Genomic DNA, 19399 nt, shown 5'->3' with positions numbered 1-19399 from the left:
CCCCTGGGTCAGCAGGTGTGGACCTCAGTGTCGCCTCCAGACTTATATTAGTGCCTGATATGGGTGTTCGAGTGGTTGAAACCACCTTTAAGGGACCGTTACCCGAAAATTCCGTGGGTCTGGTGATCGGGAGATCCTCCACGGCCCTTCGGGGTCTCATAGTAGTCCCGGGGGTCATAGACTCAGACTACACAGGACACATTAAAATTATGGTTCAATCTCTTGTGGGTACTATGGTAATCAATAAAGGAGACAAGATAGCGCAGCTCTTGCTGCTCCCCAGTCTCCACAAGAGATTCCCCTCAAAGCAGAAAATTAGAGAAAGTCAAGGTTTCGGTTCCTCAGGGGAAGTCTTCGAGGGACTCCATATAATACTTCATAAAAGGCCCATGCTCTCACTTAAGGTCAATGGCAAGAATATAACAGGGCTCCTAGACACAGGAGCTGACCGTTCCATTATCTCTAGAAAGGATTGGCCCTCCAACTGGCCCACCAACACTGCAGATAACACGCTGCAGGGCCTGGGGATGGTGTCAGCTCCTCAGGTTAGTGCTTCAACCCTGTTCTGGTGTGATGAGGAGGGTCATCAGGGCCATTTCCAACCATTTGTGTTGCAGTTGCCAGTGTCTCTATGGGGAAGGGACATCCTCACTCAGATGGATGTCACGCTTATGTCAAACTGCTCCCCCCAGGCTAAGGATATACTCAGGAACCAGGGATATACCCCCGGCAAAGGCTTGGGCAATGCCCTACAGGGTCGGACATCCCCAATACCAGTAGAGAACAAAAAAGGTAGGCAAGGGCTGGGTTTTTCTTAGGGGCCGCTGAAGAAGCTCTCCTACCCACTTCGATCAAAATCACCTGGAGGTCAAATGATCCGGTTTGGGTACCTCAGTGGCCCCTGCCTAAGGAGAAGCTATTAGCCTTGTCAGAAATAGTCAGTACACAACTTAGATTAGGACACATTAAGCCGTCAACCTCCCCATGGAACACCCCCATTTTTATAATTAAGAAAAAGTCTGGCAAATGGAGGCTGCTCCATGATCTAAGGGCGGTCAACGCGCAGATGCAGTCCCTGGGGGCGGTCCAGGGGGGGCTGCCAGCTCTCTCAGCCATCCCTCAGTCCTGGCCAGTTTATGTTATAGATCTTAGAGACTGTTTCTTCGCAATCCCCCTGCATCCAGAGGACACTCATAGGTTCGCCTTTACTTTACCCACCATTAACCAAGAAAGCCCTGATCTCAGATACGAGTGGATAACGCTGCCCCAAGGTATGGCCAACAGTCCCACTATGTGTCAGATTTACCTTGATTCCCTACTGGCCCCCCTACGGAAATCCTTTCCCAAGATAAGATGTGTGCATTACATGGACGACCTTTTGCTCAGCGGCAGGGACCCAGACATGCTAAATAATATGCTCGGCCAGTTGGTCGAGGCCCTGAGACAAGCTAATCTGCATGTTGCCCCCGACAAGATTCAAGGAGGAGAAATGGTGACCTACTTAGGCGCGAAAATCTCCCCTATGCTAGTCTCTCCACAGAAGGTCACCATTAGGACGGATGGCGTTAGGACCCTAAATGACATGCAAAAGCTATTGGGAGACATTAATTGGATTAGGCCATATTTACATATACCAAATTCAGATCTCAAACCCCTGTTCGACCTTCTAAAGGGAGACCCAGATATAGCCTCCCACAGGAGGCTCACTCCTGAGGCAAGAGCTGCCTTACAGAGAGTGGAAAAAGCCTTAGGTGGGGCTACCTTACACAGAATTGAACCAGGGCGACCCTTTGATGTCTGTTTGCTACAGACTAGTCTACAGCCCACAGCGGTGATTTGGCAGAAAGGACCATTACTGTGGATACACCCTAAGGTCTCACCTGCAAAAGTCATAGAGCATTACCCGGAGGCAGTCGCTTCATTGGCCCTTGAAGCGCATGATAGAGCTGTCCAACATTTTGGCTCAGGACCACAAGCCATCCGAGTACCCTATACCGCCAGCCAGATCAAGACCCTGGCTGCCTGCATAGATACGTGGGCCATTCTGAGATGTGTTTTCCATGGGGATATAAACAATCAATACCCTAAAGACCCTATCTTGTCATTTGTCACTCAGCACCCTATAATTTTTCCAAAGGTTACTGCCTCTGAGCCATTAGTCCCAGCAACTACAATATATACAGATGGCTCCAAGACGGGGATAGGCGCCTATGTGATCCTAGGCAAGCCCCCGGTTACCATACAATTTGAACCTGATCAGCCTCAGGTGGTGGAACTGCAGATCGTTAAAATGATTCTTGAACGGTTCTCAGAAGCCATTAATATTGTCTCCGATTCTAGGTATGTGGTCAATGCTATGCAAGTGCTTGAGACTGCCGGTTTAATTAGATCCACTTCCACAGTGGCTGGGCTGTTCCTGTCTATCCAGACATTGCTTCAGAACAGACACCATAAGGTCTTCACCACCCACATAAGAGCACATACATCCCTGCCGGGGCCCATGGCACAGGGGAATGTGGCTGCTGATACTGCCACTCGCCCGTTATGGATTTTTACCTTACTAACACCAATCGAGCGAGCCCGTGCCTTCCATGATAAGTTTCATGTCAATGCCAGGACACTAGCAAACCATTTCCATGTTTCCAGAGCAGATGCACGAGATATCGTGCGACTATGTGACTCCTGTGCCACATACAAACCTGCCATACCGATGGGAGTAAACCCTCGAGGTTTGATCCCTGGTGATGTTTTGCAGATGGACCTCACACATATACAGGAGTTTGGGACTCTTAAATATGTTCATGTTTCCACAGACACCTGTTCTCACGTCATATTCGCAACAGCAGAAACAGGTGAAAAAGTGTCTAATGTGATCAATCATTGCCTGGCGGCTTGGGCCGCATGGGGCAAACCAAAAATATTAAAAACTGATAATGGACCAGCCTATATAGGCAAAGCCTTCAATGAGTTCTGCAAAATGATGGAGGTTCAATTAAAACATGGTATCCCATACAATCCCCAAGGTCAAGAAATCATTGAGAGGGCTCATAGAAGCCTCAAAGAAATTTTACAAAAACAAAAAGGGGGAGTAGGCCAAGGCCTGGCCCCAAAGGCACGATTATCCATGGCACTATTCACACACAATTTTTTAAATTTAAATAATGATAATTGCTCCCCAGCCGTGAAGCACTGCAACCCTTCCCCCAACCATAAAGGGTGGGTGAAGTGGAAAGATGTCCTGACAGGACAATGGATGGGCCCGGATCCAGTGGTCAGCTGGAACCGAGGCGCGGTTTGTGTTTTCCCACAGGAATCGGGACGAGAACCACTGTGGGTACCGGAGAGACTGACACGGGCGACAAAGCCCTCGACTGAAGATCAGACCTGCCCTACCGGAGATCCATCACAGACCAACCAACAAGATGAATAGAAATAGCGGTAGCCCGAAATGGACAAGAAGATCCTCAGGCATATGCATGGCTCGCTCGCCTAGCCTACGACCGAGTCTAGGGATGGTGAGCTTCCCACACTCCTCCTCTAAAAAAATTATGACATAGCTGGGTAGGAGAGTCAATGACGGGTAAGAGCGTACTCCCCCGGTGCGACTCAACCTAAGCCAGGCCCTACCCCATCCTGCACGTAAGCCGCTGGACTGTTAGATGCTGCCCAGGTCTAAATTTCTCTCCGAGGGGATTTCTTTACGGAGAGGAAATGAGTGCAAGCTTGTGTGCATCCAGGTTCCGTCCAGTTTGTGCCTGGCCCTAGAAAAAGGACGAGGGCCTCAGGGCCTTGGCAGACCATGGGACAGCCGACCAGGGTCTAAGCCAAGGACCTACGGTGGGCCTACACATAGGGCATAAGCCTCTGCACCCAGTCCAGGAAGGGCTACGATGCGCACATTCATAAAAAATAAAAAAGGGGGAGATGTTGGGAGCCGCAGCCCCGAGCCCGGTCGCCTCACTTGGCGGACGTGAGGCCTGTAGTAAAGAGTAAAGCCTGAGGTAGATTACCCCTCCCATCGAGCACGTTAGTTTCCTGCTTACCGCGTAAGCAACCCGCTCAACAATATAGTCTGCCTGGCAACTGATGATGTTAGCCAATCAGCTTGCCTTGCTTACTTTAACATGATTGGACACTGTGTCCGTATATATACTGGTGCCACCCCTGGGGGGGAAGAAGAAGCCCGGAAGTAGAAGCCCAAAAGGAGCCGCGGGGAGCGGACCAAAGGAGGCTTCGGCTGGGAGCGATCCCAGGGCAGGCTGTACGGAGAAGGAAAATAAAAGAAAAGGTTGTCCACTGCCAGACTTTGTCGTGTGTCCTTCCTGCCGGCCGGGAGCGACATCGACAGAGAACATTCTAGATCTAAACCATAAAAGAACAGGAAACTGACCAAAATAGTTGTTGAAGATATTTATGTGTGAGGAAGTGGTCTAGATCCTGGAGATACAACACTGAACCCAATGGACAATAATTCCTGCCCCGTGGAACTGATATTCTAACAGGGCAGACAAAGAAGAAATACTGAACAAATGTAAAGAATGCAGCAAGTTAGAAGGGTGAAAAGTGTATGGAAAAAAGGCAGAAAAGTAGAGCAGGGTGGGGTGGGCATTTCCATGGTAGTCTAATGTTTCTAAAGGGCAGGATGTGAATGGGTAGGGAGGGGGAACCATTTAGATTGCTGCTGTCCTCGACTCTTTGAGTGGCTCCTCCCCAGCCATCTTCCAAACTTTTCCTGAAGTGATCTTCCTAAACTGAATCACAATTCCCCGTTGAATTACTTAGCAGTTGTCCACTGGTTTCAGGCTCAGCTCTGAACTCCTTAGCATGCTCCTGTGTCCAGCCTTTGCCCACCTCAAACTTCTTTTTCTGTGCTGGCGTGGGTATCCATTGACTGCCTCTCTACCATCTGTTTCCCACTTCATGCTTTGGAAGCCGAGGGATTTCAGGGAAGTTGGAGCTACCCCAGGACCACATAGAAGCCAATCCACTTCACCCACACTCTGGCCAGCATGACTGGTTGGGGGGAGAAGGATCAGATCTAAATTGATCTGGTTGGGATTCTTCTGGGATGCTGGGTCACAGTACCTTTATCCTGCTCTGGGCCACATGATGTGTAGACATGCGACTGCTTCTGGGGACATTTAAGAGCTCCTGGGGAAGATTATCTAAAGCCAAATTGGAAATGGAGAATAGAAGTAAGACCCTAGAGCACCAGAGCCAGAACCCTGATGACATGGACGATGTGCAAGCATTTGAGAACATATGGCTCTCAAAGCAGCCCAGCAGCTCCTGGCAACAGCTAGAAATGCAAATTCTCAGGTCCCATACCAGCCCTGCTCAATAAGAAACTATAGGGGTGGGCCCAGAAATCTGTGTTTAAACAAACCAGCATGTGGTTCTGAAGCTTGTGAATACCTGTGAGCCACCAGCTTTTGTGTAAGTTCCCTCTGGCACCAGGCTGTCTTTATGGCTGAAGCCAGTTTGAGTTGGGCTTTCCTTGTGCCATCTGAACCTATACAACTCAGACCATGTAAAGACAAATGGGAGCTTCATTTATGTCCCTCAATCATTGCTGTAAATTTGCTCAGTGTGGGCTATGCTGTGGCTCTGGGTGACAATTTGGGTGGCTCTCATAACTCTTCCATTCCTTCCTTTTTTCTTCTTTTAACAATTTTGCTGATTGTGGTAAAACAACCATAACATAAAATTTATCATCTTAGTATCTGTAAGTATATAGGACAGTAATATTAAATACATTTACAATGTTGCCCCAGTCATCACCAGTGTTATGGTTTATAGTTAAATGTACCCCAAAGTCACATGTGCTCATAGGTGGGGCTTTGGGGATGTGATTGGATCATGAATGAGAGCACTGATGAGTTTATAACTAAGTGTAATGTTGGGAGGTGAAGTCTGGTCAAAGGAAGTAGGTCATTGGGGGCATAGCTCAGAAGAGGGTGTCTCCTTCTTCCTTTGATCTCTCTGCTTCTTGCTGGCCTTCTGGAGCCACCACACTATGGACTGAAACCTCTACATACTGTGAACCAACATGAACCTTCCCTCCTTTAACTTGTGGGCTTCAGGTATTTTTATCCGAATGATGAGAACCATCATCATCAAGGCCACCACCATCCATCCCCGGAAGTGTTTCATTGCTCAAAACTGAAACCTGAACTCATTAAACAATAACTCCCTACCCTCTCTGTCCCAGATATCTGGTAACCACCATTTTGTTTTCCATCTCTCTGAATCTGAGTACTCTGGGTGCCCATGTAAGTGAAAAAGTCATATGTGTCCTTTGGTGGGTGACTCCTTTCACATAGCATGATATATTCAAGGTTTACCCATGTTACAGCATGTGTTAGAATTTCTTTTAATGTTGAATGATAAGTCACTACTCACATATTACATGTTTTGGTGATCCATCCATCCATCCATCCATCCATCCATCCATCAGTGGATACTTCAGTTCTTTCCTCTAAATTTTGTGGGTGAAGCTGCTATGAGTCTGGCGGTGCAAGTCCCTGCTTTCTCTTCAGGGAAGTTTTAATCACAGATATCTCTGACTCTCTATTCTCCCCATGTAGTAAGAAGTTTTTAATGTGCTGACCATATTTCTGGATCCTCGGACTATTTCTATTACCTTTTGAAAACCTCTCAAAATAACTCATACCCTGCTACATAACTGAAAACACATGAGCGGCTGCTACTCACTTGTGCTACTGTTAGTGTGAGTCACAGCCCTGTCTTCAAAGAAGGGAAAGTCACATATATTTAGCGACTACCAAGTATTTTGTCTCAGAAATGGCTTTCTGTGTTTCTATTTCATTAAATCTGTGTAACCACTCTCCCAAATGAGGACTCTTCTCTTTTACGGATGAGGAAAGTCAGCTTCAGAGAAGGCAAGTACATTTGTGATCTCACAGTCAGGAAACCAGACACAGCTTTGTGAGACTGAAGTATAATTCCTTTCATCTCTTCATCTTATTCCAGCTTCATATCCAACTGGAGACACAAAGCCGTGAGCACATAAGCCACAGAATATGTCGTGAGTCTCAGCGGAGGGAAAAATGGCATCACTGTACTGATCAAAAAGCAGTCCTTGTTGAAGATGGAACTTGAGCAGGAATGGCTAAAGGGCAAATCGGCAGCCTTTAGAAGAGAGAATGTTTCTTGGAGGAGGACTCCTGGAGGATGAAGGTAGGGAGAAAGGCATCAGTATGAACTACAAGAGAGTCAAGCTCAGATCAGAAGGCTCTGTGCACATTAGGACAAAACTGCAACCCCCAAGCTTTTTGCAAGCAGCATAGCATAACACATATAGCAGCAGGTTAGACTGGATTTGAATCTCTGCCTTGTGCTAATGTGAAATCTTGGACAGGTCAGTTAAACACAGCAAACCTTTGATTTCTCACCTGTGAACAGGGGTGATAATAACTACCTTACACAGCCATCTTAAAAGTCATGATAATGCATGAATCAAGTGTTTGTCCCAGGCTTGGCACATGAACGCTTACCCTTAGCAGTGCCAGCCAACAAGGAAGTTGGCAGTTCCTGGGCATGAGATTGGTTGACCCAGGACACCACCAGAGGGAAACTTGTTAGCAACCAAATGCAGTCTAGATTACTGAGGATGACAGTGGGACAAAGGGAACTGTAAGGGTCTGATACTGATTTAAGTAATATTTAAGATTTACTGATTCCCCTTGTCCATGCGCTTCCTTTACCCTGACAGTGTCCAGCATAGAAACACTGAGGTGTGCTTGTTTAGCTCTTCTGGTGATAAATTGTACAGCACATTCTATGAGGAAGAACTACATCTGCCTTCATTGTTGGATCCTTGATGAAACTGCATAACTCCTGAATCAAATTATAATGTGCATGTAATCCATATTTGAATATATAAATCCATGAAAGATAAGCAAGTTAGTTTGACTAGTTACATGGAATGCTCAGGTGTATTGATGAATTATGTCAAACCAGTCTTTTGCATTCCCTGTAAGAATCACACAAGCTTGGAGATATAAATAGTGGTGTAGTGGTTTTCAAGTTTAGATGTACATCTACGCAATCTTTAGACCTACGCAAACTCCTGGCCCCTGGATCCCACTCACAGAGATTCTGATACAACTGGTCTGGGAGGTAGTAGAAATATTGGGAGTCTTAAAATCTCTCCAGATGATTATAATGAACCGCCAAAGTTGAGCTGCACTGACATATTTCATGTTCCTTTTACAAATAAGGAGGTTGAGGCGCAGAGAGGTTAAACACCTTATTGCGGGGCAAAAAGGTTGTGACAAAAAACAAAGTCTAGATATACTGGCTCTAGCCTAGAGTTCTTCCTATTATATTTGTGTTTCTCAATTTTGATTCATTCACAAACCACTTTTGACTTTTTTTGGTGGGGGAGATGTACATGCATCATGTCCAAATGTTGTTTGGAAATTTATGGAGGTGATAAAAATATCATAATTAACATAAATATTGCCTCATATAATTTCTTTACTTCAAATCGGTTTTCTTGGCATTTAAAAATACTATACATTATGATTTCTTATAGTCACCAATTTACAGCAGATCTCTGGAATTTATTCCTCTAGTCTAATCAAAATTTTGTAACTTTTGACTACTGTGCCCCTAACCCAACTCCTCTACCCAGACCTCTAGTAACCACCATTCTGTTGCAGGATTTAAGAGAGGAAAGACCAATAGGAAAAAACAGGAGGACTTTATTTTTAGGTGTACACCAGCTCAGTTGATAAATCCAATATGGCTGAGCCAAGGGACAAAGGACAGGTTTAACTTTTATATATTGGTTAAGGGGGTTGGTCTTTGGCCTGGAACTTGTGGGTAGGCAGAAGGAGAAAAAAGGCAGTTTGTCAAAATGTGACAGTTCTGTATGTTGGTGGCCCTGCTTGGACATAACAGAATGTTACAGCAACAGGAGATTATAAAATTTCACTTACAGGGACAACACTTACTGCCTCATTCCCCTCTTTGATACCTTCTATACAAATGAGTTTTAATAGAGAGCATCACTATTATTATCATTTACTCTGTTATGGTGGTTGGTTCTCTACTGGGCAAAGAGATCTATAACAAAAAGGAAAAGAGACTTTTGTGGTTGTTGTGATTCCATGATGATCCTCAAGCTTTCACTGTGCTTCAACTTGTCAGCCTCCAGAGTGACCAGAGCAGGGCGATTGACCCTCAACTTTCTCTCTTGTGTAGACTAGTCAACTTTTTTTCTCATTGCTGGGACAAAATACTAGACACCCAAAATTAGCAAAGGAAAGGTTTATTTAGCTTACAGTTTTTGGAGGTTGAGGTCCATAGTTAGCTGACTGCGAGGCAGGCTGGCATGACACTGGGCAATACTTCAAGGCAGCAGCCAGAGCAAAAGTGGGGAGAGCAAGCCTCTTTTCCTACCTCATATTGTACACACGACACCCCATCCTCCAGGGCAGGTGTAGTGCTCACAAAATCTCTGTGCCTTCCTTTTGCACAGGATGAGGAGGATATTTGCAAAGTAAGGATCCTGGTTCCTAGCTGGGTCTCTTAGTTAAACTTCTAAACCTCTCAAGTTGACACAATGTATCAACCATAACAGTAGAGCAAGGCTGTTATAACTGGGGATGGCTCCATCTCATCCATAGAAGCAGCCACTTCATTGGTTCAGATCCTGTCTACTGGTCCATTTGTCTTGCGCTGTTGGCATTAGCCAACTGTGGTTGATCCAAGGCACAGCTCCTACAGCTTTAACAGCAGGGGACAGGTGGACAAGATCACAGTGTGGGGCCTAACTTTTATGGGACCTACACGGATAGGATACCAACTTTGGACCCAAAGTCTCTAGCTTTAAAGAAGTGAATTGGGTCTGTTAAATTTAAAGATATTTTTTTTACTGTATTCAGCCATGGATACTTTGCATGGCTATATTCAAAGCTCACATCCATTTGCTTAGAGTTAATTTTCCTAGTTCATGGAGATCACCTTTAATTTGACTTGTAGATAGGGGTGGCCATCCAAACAAGATTTTATAAAGATACAAATTTAAGACCTAAAAATATAATACTACTAGAAGAAAACATGGAGAAAACTTCATGATATTCGCTGGACAATTATTTTTTGGAGATGAACCCAAAAGAACAAGTAAGATGAGCAAAAAATAAATAAATAAATAGGGTTACACTAAGCAAAAACATTTACACACAGCCAAGGAAAAGTCAACAGAGTGAAGACACAGCCTACAGCATAGGAGAAAATATTTGCAAACCATGCATTTAATAAAGGTTCAATAGCCAAATATATACACAAAGAACTCAACGAACTTAACTAGTGAGAAAACAACCCAATTAGAAAATGGAAAATAAAATATATAAAAGGACATTTCTCAAAAGAAGACATGGCCAACAGAGGCAAGGAAAAATGTTCAACATCACCAATTATCAAAGACATGGAAATTAAAACTACAGTAAAATATCTCATACTCATTAGAATGGCTATCATCAAAAAGACGAAAAAGGATAGCTTCCTGCTTGGAGCAGCTGATAAGTCCATAAGCAAATTTTAAACAGGGTAGCAGCTGCATCTTGGATACCCAGAGAACTGGTTGGCCCTTGCTTTAGGGTGTTTTGTGCACAGGATAGGACAGTTTACAAACAACCTGAGTGATGGTAGTGAGTTGTGCACACAGAAGTGATGACTTAGAAATGTCTCTTGTTTCAATCTGAAATTTTTCAAGATGTACATGTTAGATCACGTGATGTTTGGCTTTCCATGCTTGGATTATTTTACTTCAGTTAACATAATGTCCTACAGGTTATTTCGCCTTGTCATGAATGGTAGGATTTCCTTCTTTTTAAAAGGTTGAATAATAAATACAGTATTCCATTGTGTATATGAACCATATTTCCCTTATTAACATTCAAGTTGATTCCATGTCTGGCTTTTGTGAATAACAGGACATGGCAGGTATGATTCTGCCATAAGGATTTCATTTGTTTTGGATTTGTATGCAGTAGTGAGATCATGTGGTACTTATGTTTTTAAATTCTTGAGGAACCACCAATAGTTATCCACAGTGATTGTATTAATGAACATTCCCACCACCACCACAGGAAGTCTCCTTTTTTCCCACATCTGTGCCAAAACCTATCTTTTGTCTTTTTGGTAGTAGCCATTATAACCGGTGTAAGATATTTTACTGTAGTTTTAATTTCCATTTCTTTGATGATTGGTGATGTTAAACATTTTTCCTTACCTCTGTTGGCCATGTCTTCTTTTGAGAAATGTCCTTTTATATTTTATTTTCCATTTTCTAATTGGGTTGATTTCTCACTAGTTAAGTTTGTTGAGTTCTTTGTGTATATATTTGGCTATTGAACCTTTATTAAATGCATGGTTTGCAATATTTTCTTCTATGCTGTAGGCTGTGTCTTCACTCTGTTGACTTTTCCTTGGTTGTGTGTAAATGTTTTTGCTTAGTGTAACCCTATTAATTTATTTATCTTTTTGCTCATCTTACTTGTGCTTTTGGGTTCATCTCCAAAAAATAATTGTCCAGCGAATATCATGAAGTTTTCTCCATGTTTTCTTCTAGTAGTATTATATTTTTATTAAATTTATTTAACTTTATTAAATTTAATTTTATTAAATTTAAATCTTTATTTTGCAGTTGATTTTTGTATGTTGTGAGACAAGGGTGTAATTTCATTCTCTGCATGTGGACATCCAGTTGTTCCCATACTGTATTGTGAAGGGACCATCTTTTCCGCATTGTGTCTTCTCGACAACTGTGTCAAAAGTCGATTGATCATGAAAGTGTGAATATATTCCTGGGATTTTTATATTGTTCTAGTGATCAATGAGTTTGATTTTAAGACCATTCTTTGCTGATGAGTCACCATAGCTTTGCAGTTAATTTTGAAGTTAGATAATGTGTGGCTTCCAGAATTGTTCTTGATCAAGAGAGTTTTGCCTATTTTGAATGTTCTGTGTGCCATAGGAATTTTAGGATTGTTTTTCTACTTTTGTGGAAAATGACATTTGTATTTTGATAGGGATTTCAGTGAATCTGTAGATTGCTTTGGGTAGTATGGGTCTTTTAACAAGGCTGACTCCTCCAATCCATGAACACAGACTATCTTCCTCTTTTCTTTAATTTCTTTCATCAATGTTTTATAATTTTTCACTGCAGAGATCTCTCACTTTTCTGGTGAAATGTATTCCTAGATTGATTGATTGATTAATTGATTTTGCTATTGGGAATGACATTGATTTGTTTTTTGGTTTGCATAGAAATGCCACTTTTGGGGGATAGTGATTTTTGTGTGCTGATTTAATATTCTGTAACTTTACTGAGTTTATTTATTAGTTCTAACAATTGCTGTGGGAGAATCTTCAGGGTTTCCCATAGATAACACAATCATATGTCTTGAAAAGGGATAATTTATCTTCCTTTTCAACTTGAATGCTTTTTTTTTTTTCCGTCCTTTCTGTTGTCCAGATTACCCTGGCTGGGAATTCTAGTACTTGAGAAATAGAAGTGGCAAGTGTGGACATCCTAATCATATCCCTGATTGTAGAAGAATTGTTTTTTAACTTTTCAGCACTAAGTGACATTAGCTATGCTTTTTTCATATATGGCCTTCATTTTGCTGAGGTACATTCCTTTTTTTTTTTTTTTTTTTTTTGTCTTTTTCCTTTTTATCGGTACCAGGGATCGAACTCACGACTGCCTGCTTTCAAGGCAGGCGCTTATGCCGCTGAGCTAAACCCCCAGCCCTGGTACATTCCTTTTTAAGCACCTTGTTGAGCATTTTTATCATGAAAGGATGTTGAATTCTGTCAAATGTTTTTTGTGTACTGAGATGATCATATGGATTTGTCATTCATTTTGTTAAGATGGTGTACCATGTTCATCGGGTTGGGTATGCTGAGCCAGTCTTGAAACCTTGGGTTATGTCCCATGTGATGGTGGTGAAAAATAATCCTTAAATGACATAATAAAAATTGGCAACAGAAATAAATAAACACTATTCAGAAAATGAAATATAAATTGTGAATAAATACATGAAAAAATATTCAAACATAAATTGAAAGCAACACTGAGATTCTCTTTTATTCAAGAAAAAATGGCTATCATCAAAAATCAAATAATAGGGCTGGAGGTTTAGCTCAGTGGCATAAACGCCTGCCTTGGAAGCAGGCAGTCGTGAGTTCGATCCCCGGTACTGATAAAAAGGAAAAAGACAAAAAAAAAAAAAAAAAAAAAAATCAAATAATAACAAATACTGTCAAGGCTTCTAAGGAAAAAAAATTCTACATTGTTGATAGGAATGTAAATTAAAACAACTACTATAGAAATCAGTATAGAGATTCTTTGAAAAGAGAAAAATAGAAATTCCATCGGGCCCAGCTATACCCCTTCTGGATGTCTTTTCAAAAAAGTTAAAGATAGTACCTTGCAGTGATACAGGCATATCTATGTTTATAGCAGATGAATGGTGCTTATCATAAAGAAGGTAAACTTGAATCACTTGCAGAAAAATGGATTCACCTTGAGAGTGTAAAGTAAATACATTAGATACACATTTACGTATTACATGGTTTCTCTTATATGAAAAACCTGAAATATAAATAAATTAAAGATACTTAGCATGAAAAGCTAAACAAAATCAACAAACTTTTTGCTTGACTAACTAAAAAGAGAGAAGACTCAAATCAATAAAAGCATAAATGAAACAGGAGACATTACAACTTGAACCACAGAAGTATAAATCACGAATAAATAAACTGATTACTAATGAATGAGATTGAATCAATAATAAAAAATTTTCCTCAAAAGAAAAGCCAGATGGCTTCTCCAAAGCTAACATGCAACATTTTTCTTCAAATGGAATCCCTTTTCAGAATTAAACATTGTTTTTGAGACAGTGTCTCACTATGCAGTTCAGACTGACCTCAAATTTGGGGTGATCCCCCTACCTCAGCCTCCCAAGTGCTGGGACCTCAGGACTGTGCCATCTCACTCAGCCAAACATATTTATTTTTAAAGAAAACCTTGTATCATTTGAAAAACTGGAAACACTATTCCACTTGCTATACACAGATTAAAAACTAAAAGTAACTGTAAGGAAAATACAATTTTATGAAACTCCAGTCAGATAAAAGTGCCTGTTAGAAACTCTTGACCTGAAAGTTATTCTTTCATTAAGCAGACCAGCAAGTGACAGGAAAGAAAAAAATGGAACTCTTGTTAAGTCCAGGATTTCTCCTTGAAGTAAGGATTGGAAAAGAACTGTAACCGAGTGTCTTTCACTATAGATGAGTCACATAGCAATTCCGAGAAGTGATTAATTCTTTTGTTAATTAAAAACCACCATGCTCCCATAGCAACTGTGTATACTTGCATTACATACTCTGTATAATGCCATGCTGCACACGTAACTGGAAACACACATACCACTGATACTTTGGCAATGGTTAGTCAGAAAGGTCAAAGGTTAAAATATATGAAGGGTGGAGCTGTGGCATAGAAATATATGAATATAATGAGAAAAAAATCACATTCTTTTAGCATCCCCAAAAGTAAACATCCATCAAGAATTTTTTAATTGAACTTAAAGCACTTTCAAATTATTAAGCAATCTATTCTAATGCAGATTATAAACTAATACTGTATAAATTAACAAATTAATCCTCTTCAGCACTGGGTGGAAAATGCATAATGAAATGCGTAGGTGATGGATTACCCTGCTACCAAATCAGTGAAATCAAACCCCTCGATTCATCTTCTAATTTTTGTTTCCTGAGGCAAAACTTTTCACACCAGACATCGTTCAGTGGTACGAACCAGAAGCACAGGACAAATTATGAGGGACGCAAGATAGATATATACACCCTTGAATATTATTCCACAATGAGAAAACATTTGTTGGAGCATCCCTATAATTTCCATAAAATGCAGACTTACACTGTTTGTTTGTTGAAGGCTGCAATGTGCTTGTCTATTTTGTGCTGCTGAAAAGCTGCAGCCCTGGTGACAGCCAGATGCTCTGTCCTTTCTGCAGAAAAGCCAGCTGACATATTTGGCTCTATCAGGGAGCGGGTTATAATACATCCACCTTCCTTTCAGTGCATCAGCTAGGAAATCTCCCCCGCCAGGAACTGAAAGGCTTTAATTTTGTGAATCATCAAAGTTTTTCCTTATGTGTGGTGTAGAATAACCTTTTGCTTTCAGAAGATCTAATGCAATAGCCTCCCAGACCTCAGGATGTCACCAAATAGCATGTGCGTGGTGGACAAAGCGGGAGGCTATTCAAGGCCGACTCCGCGTTTCATAATGCCGTGTGTTAGAAAATCCACGACCCATAAAACACTTACCTAATGTGTGGTGCTTAAATAAAGCAGAGTGGCTTTCCTTTTTCAAGAACTGCTTTACAGTTATCTTCCTGTCAGAATCCCAATTATTTTATGACTCAGTGGGTATGTGTCTAGCTTTTTAAAAATTCTTTTTTTGGGGTACTTTTTTGGGTGAGAATGTGAAGAAGTTTTTCTAAGAAGTTTGTAAAGGAAAGGGTTATATAACGATGCAGGGAGGGTTGCATTAAATATATACACGTTCTATTTCATTCTTTAAAATAATATTTTAAAAATTGAGCCTATCTATAGTAGCAATGAACTGTTTCTTTTGGTGCATCTGAAAACACACTAATTCATTTCCTGCCTAGGGGTTAGTTGCTATCTGTGGGAGGAATAAGACATTAAGTATTTATCTTTCTCAGGTCTTTGGATTAAGACTTCTAACCCCACCCTCCAAGACTTCTAGACAAATTGAAGAATCAGGGAGACACTTTTTACTAAAAGATTCATTTTTCCTAAATTTTACAAAACCTGTGTGTGCATAGGCACTTGTTAATTTCACGTGTCCAGAGCCTGACTGGGGGATTACCTCATGCACTTCCGCCTTCTCTTGGCCAAAGAGAGACCTCTGATGTGTGGTCCTCTGTCTCATCTAAGTCTGCTCACTGGGAGGCAGAGGATCCTAAGTAGATGTAGAGCCCTGAAAAGGGCACCCAAGTTCCAAAATGAATGGTCACTTGCCAGTCATACACATCTATGAGCTTGAGGAGGTGAAAAATAAACTTACGTTAACCATTGAGATTTTTGAGGAGTTTTGTTTGTTGTTGTTTTAAACAGTAGCTCCTCACACACTGTGGCCCATTGTCCTTTATTTTCTGTCGTCTTCCCGTGATCACCTCTCTTTCTTATTCCTGTTCTTTCTCAAGTGATTAGGTCTTTCTGATATAATACCCGAATCAAATTGCCCTTAGTGGATTTGGAATTAAAATCTCTACTGTGTTGAAATAAAAAGAAGTCTGAGGAGAAAAAAATTAATGGATTCAACTTTTTAAAAAGCCTGCTAGTGAGACATGTAAGATAATTTTATTAGCTCTCTGTTGGGCAACAGTGATCTAGGTTAGAGACCCCATTAGAGTCTGTGGAAATGGTGATGAACACAGTTAGCTCAGCACTAAGGACTCCGCAGATGTGTACAGGACAACCCTCTTCCGATAAGGAGGAAGCCAGTGTGTATGAGCTTGAAAATCAGTCCTGGTCCCAGCCTCTGCCCTGTGCTTCTGGTGAACACGGGTGGCCATGAAGAACAATGTCAGGTTCTAAGGGTGGGCCGGGAAAGCTTTCTTACTGTGTAGGGCCAGGTGAAGCTTCTAGAAGGTGTTTTAAAACAACTTTTTAAAAATTCCAAAAATTCATTCTGTAAACTGCTGCCTTTCAGACTCTGTATGACTGCCAAGCTCCCTCCCCTTCACATCTAGCTCCATGTTGGTGATTCTCAAACTGGGTTCAGAGATACCCAGCCAGAGGCTGTCTCAAGAAGTGAGCTCTGGGCAACTCAGTCTGGATTTAACCAGAAAAGCTTCATTTTGGTCTGTTTGTGCAATGTGGGTTCCAACATAAACACTGATCTTTGTGTGAGGAAAATTCCTTGGCCTTAAAGGTTGCACACTGTGGCTTTGAGTTCTGCCCGGATACCACATCACTCTGAGAGTTTTAGTCTTACAGATACCCAGCGGTGTCCCCGGCTCTCCACTCTTCTCAGCCCCCACTCAAGTCCCACTCGTATTCCACCATCCCCACTTGCTGGATGCGTCATACACACCCCTGCAACACTCCTGAAATAAAGTACATCAACCTGCCTACCCTTCCTCAATCGATGACCTCACCATCCGCTGGATTACTCAGCATAAAACTCTGAGTCATCCTGACCCCCTTTCCTTACTCTCTTCATATTTAGTTACTTGGTCCTATAAAATGTCCTTAACTGTCCTCTATAGGTGCTCTCTCTCTCCATCGTCACCCCCCACCCTGCCATGGTGTGGACCCTTGTCCTCATCCTCCATCTGCACAGCACAAGGCTCCCTGCCTCGTAACTGCCTGAGTGATTTCTCTAAGATACAGCAGAAATCAAAAGAGTTAAAATCTAACTTTAGCTTTACAGTTAACAAATTGCTTTTATGTACATTATTGTCTTTAAATCTTACAACATTCCAGCAAGAAAATATTGTTATTTTAGAAAAGGAAACTGAGGCCTAAGAAAACTCTTTTGTCTAAGGAGTCTGAAATTTGAACTCAAATCCAATGAGTCTAAAGTTTATGCTGCAGACAGCAAACCATACTATCAGTGTGCATCATTGCTGCCTAGAGAGAAAGTCCAGGCCCTTTCATGTGAAAAATCCTCTTTATAATGGTGTCCCTGGAGTTTACTTAGGAGTTCACATACAGCTCTACAGTTAGGGTTCACATTCTGCTGTAAAACCTTGGGTAAGTTACAGAGGTTCACTAAAGTTCAGTTGCTTAAGCTAGGACGTGAAGCTAAGTGAGGCGTGTATCCCCTAAAGTCTCTGTGTGGCTCAAACATGACTCAGCAAGTATTACACTGTGCTTTTTCCAAAGAAAGCGCTCAGTGAATGTGGGCTGTTGCTGCCAGCATTCCACACAAGCTCCCGTCCCCCTCAGCCATCCTACTTCCTTTCCGTGTTCCACACTTCAAGGAGACTCTGCTCAGAACTCCTAGTTGATACCTCCACCCCACTCACACACACACACACACACACACACACACACACACACACACACACACACACAAAGTCAGCTTGTGCTCACCGCTGTGGTTAGACATTGGCCAGATATTAGAGTCCTTAAAATTAGCAGGGAACACGCCCTTGAGGCTGCTCCTTGAATCCTAAAGGCTGTCTCCACCCACAACCGAACACCTTTCCTGCCAACGCTGTCTCCTCCTTTGGGTTTTCATTTCTTTGCCCTGACTCCCCCACTCCCATCTCGGCCACTCTGAGTGCAGATTTGTTCCCAGGGCGTGCCCTTGTCCAGTTTGCCAGCCCTGCTCATGGTGACAGATTTCTGACCTCAGTCCAAGCCAGAGCTATGTCCCTGGGTGAGGCTTTGACATTCGTCCTGCTCCTTCTGGCATCTGACCTCTCTCTGTCCCCTGACTGTAGCTCTTCTGGAACCTACAACCCCAACTGGGTGATCAGAGCTCTCACCACACTGTTTGTGTTATTACTGTATCTTTCTCATCCATTAGACTAAATCGTTTCAGGGCAGAGAAGCTTGTCTTTGGTCCTGGTGGATCCTCCATAGCGCCTGATTTAGAATAAAGTTTGTTGAATGAGTGCTTGTTATTTGAATATTCTTTCCCAAACAAGTGGCTGAGGGGGCTCCTACTCTCATAGGAAGACCAGATAGGAACATCTAAACAGCACCTCAGTCTTCTGAAACTTCTGTTTCACAACCAGACTCAGGGCAGCAGAAAGTATGTATAACTGCAGGCATGTGTCAGTTTTAAAGCTTTTTACCAGAACGTAAAAGCATCTCACGTACACGTTTTTTTGTTTGTTTGTTTTGTTTTGTTTTGTTTTACTTTCTTCCATTAAATGCTGGAAGTCTCTGAAATTTGAATGTATCTTTATTCATTCAACTTTGGTCTTTACATTTCCAAGCTTAACTGTGCTGTCTGCCAAACTATTTGTAAACGTCAATCCCTCCATCGTGTATGTAAACTCTCACAGGAAGCCAGCCTTCTCTGTGTTTTCATGTGTCATTTGTTGAGTGAACTTTTGCTAAGTATGTGGCATGATCAACAAATATGGTGAGGACTGCAGCTATGTGACATCCCACAGAAAGGAGGGGATCTTCAGTATAGGAAGCAGTGCATCAAGTCTTAATAAGTCATACAACAATTTCTGGCTTGTTTGGTAGAGTCAGCTGTGATGAGCTATGGCTTAGAGAAGATATGTTTTAAAGTGTGTTATCAATCATGGATCACAAACAATGCATTTTTTGGAGTTGCATGATC

The 19399-nt window shown here is 42.1% G+C and overlaps 1 long non-coding RNA gene across 1 annotated transcript in view; it reads right to left on the bottom strand.

Annotated features, from left to right (window-relative positions):
• The window catches only part of LOC134477916 (uncharacterized), a 36790-nt gene extending 21640 nt beyond the window's left edge, over window positions 1–15150 (bottom strand). The window contains exons 1-2 of the long non-coding RNA XR_010050226.1: window positions 14978–15150; window positions 6403–7187 (exon numbers count right to left, since the gene is read on the bottom strand). This is a non-coding gene — a long non-coding RNA (uncharacterized LOC134477916). The remainder of the gene's footprint in view (window positions 1–6402; window positions 7188–14977) is intronic.
• Window positions 15151–19399: the final 4249 nt, after the last annotated feature.

This window comes from Cavia porcellus, unplaced genomic scaffold, assembly GCF_034190915.1.
Source record: "Cavia porcellus strain 051 isolate PalLab524CR breed Dunkin Hartley unplaced genomic scaffold, mCavPor4.1 scaffold_10, whole genome shotgun sequence".
Lineage (NCBI taxonomy): Eukaryota > Metazoa > Chordata > Mammalia > Rodentia > Caviidae > Cavia > Cavia porcellus.
The sequence above is the reverse complement of the archived record's forward strand: the minus strand, read 5'-3'. Positions and strand labels throughout refer to the sequence as shown.